The sequence below is a fragment of the Pteropus alecto genome, unplaced genomic scaffold (assembly GCF_000325575.1).
Source record: "Pteropus alecto unplaced genomic scaffold, ASM32557v1 scaffold309, whole genome shotgun sequence".
In the NCBI taxonomy this organism is placed as follows: domain Eukaryota; kingdom Metazoa; phylum Chordata; class Mammalia; order Chiroptera; family Pteropodidae; genus Pteropus; species Pteropus alecto.
In genome coordinates, this window is record NW_006442493.1 from 1,063,389 (window position 1) to 1,069,395 (window position 6,007).

The window sequence follows — 6,007 nt, forward strand, 5'->3', positions numbered from 1 at the left end:
AGTAACATGTTGTTTAATCTCCATGTATTTGTGGTTCTTCCCGCTTTCTTTTTACAGTTGATCTCTAGCTTCAAAGCATTATGATCAGAGAATATAGTTGGTATTATTTCAACCCTCTTATATTTGTTGAGGCTATCTCTGTGTCCCATTATGCAGTCAATCCTTGAGCACTAGAGAAGAATGTATAAGCAGCGGTTTTGAGATGAAAGGTTCTGTAACTGTCAATTAAGTCCAGTTAGTCTAATGTGTCATTTAAGGATGTTATTTCCTTATTGTTTTTCTGTTTGGTTTATCTGTCCATGTCCGACAGTGGGGTATTTAGGTCCCATACTACAATAGTGTTTTGGTCTGTTTCTCTCTTTAGTGCTGTTAGTAATTGCTTTACATATTTCGGGGCTCCCTGATTGAGCATAGATATTAATAAGTGTTATGTCTTCTTGGTGCATGATCCCCTTTATCATTATGAAGTGTCTCTCAGTATCTTTCTCTACCTTTTTTATTTTGAAGTCTATTTCATCTGAAATTAGTGCCGCTGCTCCCACTTTTCTCTGAATGCCATTTGCTTGAAATAAGAAAGGGAATTTATAAATTAATACTTAAACACTGCTTTATTCTCATTTTATTATCTTTATAAACTGCAAGTTAAATAATCCCTTCAAAAATTCCTGTTACGTATATACATATATAGATAGATAGATATGTAGATATATAGATATATATGAAGGAGTAATATGTAACTGACGATTGTAAGCTGGGTTTAGGGACTAGATTGTCAAGGTCACGTAAACAGTGCCTCTTATGGAATGGTGTTATATGTTGTTTACTCTAATATGGGTTTGCTACACATTCACACATATATCAGCAATTTAAAGCTTTTCATGGATCAATTTCCACATGTATAAAAGGAGGAAGTTAGGGTAAGTGAACTTTATGGTCTATATCACATCTAACAATCTGTCATTCTAAGTGCTGGTATTTTATAATATTTATTAATACTGATTACATTATAGTTTAACCCACATGTTCTCCCGGGATTTGCGATCACCATTTGTCAATCCTAATTCCTAATTTAATCTATTCCACGCACATTACCATTGTATGTGATCTTTGGTAATGTGAAAGTAAAAATGAAGGTGGATCTCAGTTAATTTGCCTTTTTTTAAAAATTAAAAAGAAATTCAAGTGCTTATCCTCTCAGATGTCCTTAGCACTCCTCTGTGAAGTAGATAAGGCAGGATGTGTAATGGACTGATCATAGGATGGTAATAGCCAAATATTAATTCTTTGGTTCTTCAGCCAAAAATGCTTTTTGCATGTCTTTCTAATATGATGACTCAAGTAATTCTAGCCTGCGCAACCAGACCCTACATATTGAAAACAAGAGTCTATGCTATGGAGCCAGAATTACTTGAGGAGTTGAGCAAGGTGTCCTTTTAAAATCCATTAGTCTGGAGATGTGATTTTTAGAAGTGCAGACTAAATACTGAAGTGGTCAAATTGTTCTTCTCCAACAAAAACTGAGAGTCTTTTAAAATAACTGCTGTGGCACTAAAACAGACACACGGAATGGGATCATAAAATCTGTTTCTAACTGGTATTTATTTCTTCTCTACAAAATATATGCCATGTAGGGTATAGGCTTACAGGTTACCATAATTTAAAAAAAAACATGTTTTTAAATCCTCATTAGCCTTTTGCTAGCTGGGAGTCTGGGTAAATTAAATCTGTAAAAATGAGATTTTGCTACAAGGTTAAATGAGATTTAATCTATAAACATCCTAGAACAAACCCTGTCATTAAGTAGATACTTAATAAATAGCTTTTGTTACTACCATTTTAATATATTATCTGCTTAAATATATCACCATTGTGGTATGCTAACAGCTCCTTATGTGACATGTGTATGTGTGAGCCTGCCTGTGTACATGTGTATGCATAAGGAAAGGTCCATTTGAAATATAGAGAATTTTTTAAAAGTGCTTTAGAAGAACCACATTGTCTGTGTTAAAATTATATAAGATTTGCAGATGAGAACACTGACACATAGCAGATAAGCAGTTATTAGCCTGTGTATGAGGATTCAAATGTACACTCTGGCTCCCACATTTAAAGAGCCATCTCAGAAGGATATAACTTACCCAGTAAAACCTTGGTTGGCTTCATAAAATCCATTATTTCCCTCTGGTTTTGATAATTACATTAAATATAAACTGCAAGCAGGATAGGCCTTATCATTTCTTATTTTATACTGCCCCCTGGAGTCACAAGTGACTACAACATTGAATTGGCCTTTTTCTGCAATAATTTAATGGAGATTATTCAAGGGTGAGAATGCACATTGATACCCTGTATTTTATTCTTTGGTCAGAGATATATATAGATCACATGTGTAACTTATATACATATATATGTTGACTGAGATAAATACAGGCCAGCCTCAACGTTACAAATAACAAAATAAGGACAAATCCTAAACTCCAGAATGGTGACAATTTAAAACCTTTTGTTTCTTGAATTTTGCAAAAAAATTCTTCAAAATGTGATCACACCGAAGTGAACTAATGGTGCAGCATTTAACTTAAAATATAATAACAAATAAAGAGAAATAAAAGTGGACTATCTTTAACAAACCATAAAAGAGAAATTATGATGTAAAAATCACTTAAAAATAGGCAGGCTCCACTGCATAATGTTGGCATTAAGCTAAGAAAAAAATGCAAATTATGAGCAATTAGGGCCAACAAGCAAATTGATAATCGACTGCATCCAAGCGAGCTTTCGATGATTTTTTAGGTCAGAAAATAAAATTAACTACTATATAATACTTTCATTTGAAAAGCATTTCTTTGCAATACTCCCTTTAACTACCTCTCAATTATGTCCTCGATGTTAATCGCTTCATTTGAAACTCTTCTGAGACTCCTAACTTTTCATTCCCTTCAGTGTTTTTCTGTGTACAAGGGCTCTCAAGTAAATGGATTCAAATTGTGTTTAGATAAAATGTACGTACAATTATTAATTATAATCATTGTTATTATACTAAAAGAAGAGTCCTGTCTGTATAAACTTTCTTTAAATGAGTCTATCAGAATAATTATTATAGTAAGAACTCATTCCAGGTCAATTCTTATTAATCAAGTAGTAAGAAAGTGAGAGTCTATAAATATCTCTTAAGGTTCTCAGCAGTATATAATATTTATTGCAAGATGAGAAACCTTTTGAAATCAAATATTTTGATTCAGTTTTATTATTTTCCCTAAATCTGCATTGCTCTAAAACTCATAACGAAAATGTACCAAGAGGTCCAGCAAAAATTTTGCTAGTCACAGGCAGAGAGAAATAATACACCAACCCTGTTCCCAAAGAATTTAAAATGTACTACAAAAAATGTATTTAACTCCTTCCCCCACTCTTCTCCCTTGCCAGAAACAAAAATATATCCAATGACAGAATTATGTATAACATAAATAGTCTAGAGGAAAGGGGTATCACCCATCTTGTCAGTGAGATGTCACAGGAATTACCTGACTTTGGACTTGAGTGGAAGGCTCTATAACCAGGTGGAGGCAATTGTTGGGGCGGGGCGGGGAAAGTGCTTCCCTTTAAAAAGAAACCAAAATCTAAAAAAACAAAGACATATATTGCTAAGAACGATAAACAAAATCAACCACTAAATAGGAATTTAGTCAACATGAAATTAGTTGTAGAGCACAGGCAGTCCAGTGGCCCTCACACCAAGTCCAACTCAATGTCTGTTTTTGTAAACAAAACAAAGTTTTATTGGAACACAGCCATGCTCATTCATGTGTGTATGGTCTCTGGCTGCTTTCGCACTACTATAGTAAAGTTCGGTAGTTGTAAGAGTCTGGCCCTCAAATCCTACAATATATATTATCTGTTCTTTTATAAAAAAATGTCTGCTGATCCATGAATTAGAGAAAGACTTTAAAAGAATTATTTTGGGGGTGCTCAAATCAAAATAAAGAATTACCTCCATTAAAAAGAAATTATTGACAATGCATAAGTGAAAGAAGAACAGACAGATGTAAAAAAAATGAAACGTTAAAAAAATCTTGTAAAAAAAATGGAAAAATGGGCAAAGGATAAGAACAAGAACACACACACAGAAAACTCAAATAGTCAATAAATTTGAAAAACATGTTAAACCTTATTAGTAATCATGGAAATGAAAAGTAAAATGAGATATCATTTCATATCTGGCCAGAACGGTGAACAAAATCCTGAAAATACTAATTATTAGTGAGGAGGTGGAGAAACAAATAATAAAACACGTTTCATTAGTTACAATTTGCAGAGAAAACTAGCACTGTGCCTAGTAAAGCTTAAAATATGCATACTCTATAATCCAGAAGTTTACCTAGATAGGACTTTTTCTCTCTGTAGCAAAGTATAAGAGAGTAGATAGAAGAATCACCCTTATTTTTCCCATTACTTTCCCACTTCCAGCTCCCACTTTCACTCTTGCCACTACTGAAGGCCCAAGCATGGAATCCAATGAATCAGATGGGTGTCTCTGGCATGCCCACTGATGCCCCATCACCATGTTCCAATATGCTGGCCTAAGTATCTCATACTAGACCACAGATGCAAACATCCCCAGGTTTCTAATTCTAACAAGAGTTAGAGTCAGTTAATGTCTTTGGCCTCATATCTCTATTACCTTTGGTCATCTCCTTATTGTAACTGACCCTAATAATAACAACAACAACAACAATAATAATACTTTTATTTAGTACTTACTATGCGCTAAGCAGTAAACATGCATTAATCCATTATCCTTTTTAATAATCTTATGAGCTGTATATATTACAACTCCGTGTTATAAACAAGGAACTCGAGTTAATAACTTATTCACAATTACAGGGTTTTTAGTAGTGGAGCTAGGATTTATGCCAAGTCAATGTGATACCAGAGTCCACACCCATTCCTATTACTCTTCTCCCCATACTACTATACATTTGTCTCAATAATACAAGAACACCTCCTCCTCAAAAAAAGAAAAAAAAAAACACAATCTTTCAACTGGGTCCTCCAGGAGCCTCATTCAATGCTATGCTCCTACATAATCGAATTCTTCACTAAAGTCAACTAAAACCTGACTTCTCTTAGCATATACCATTCCTCTGAAGCTTTCTTAATCAGAGCCTGTTTGTTATTCAATCCACACAATTTTATACTCATGTAAAAGAAAAAAAAAAAAGCTTTGCTTCTTTGAAACTCATGCCACCTCACTAAACCATACTCTATCCCCACTCATTACTGTCATCTACAGCAAGGGTCCCCAACCCCTGGGGCGTGGACGGGTACCTATCCATGGCCTGTGAGGAAACGGGCCACATAGCAGGAGGTGAGCAGCAGGCCAGTGAGTGAAGCTACTTCTGTATTTGCAGCCACTCCTCAGCACTAGCATCACCGCCTCAGCTCCACCTCAGATTATCAGGCCTTAGATTCTCACAGGAGCATTGGTCCCTGGTGCCAAAAAGCTTGGGGATCGCTGATCTACAGGACTCCTCCCGAGGCATTCACTAATATTCACGGGCATTTGGGAATGAGGATTACAATATTTGTAATCCAATTCTATCCATCATCCTAGGGAAATTCACTGTTTGTGTGGACTTACCATGCCAACCCTGAGCCTTTTAATTCATCTTTTAAATTTCATTGACCCTCACTGCTACACATCCATAGCCATCTGCGTCTAGGGCCTCACTCAGAAACACTTTGAAACAGATTCATCTACTGAAAAGAATGCAAATAAATCACTTCTGTTCTTCCCAGTTCTCACATACCCAAGCTGACTCTGACCACTTGTCTCTTTTAGCTTCACTGAGATAATTACTGTGTCCCTTGATTTTCCCATTTTCTCACAGTCACTTATCACCCTACTGGCTTCTCCTGTCTTTATAGCATGCTTGGTTTGCAGGATTTATCACCTGGACTCCTCTCTCACCTGCACCTCTTACTCCTATCCACTGTCATACTCACC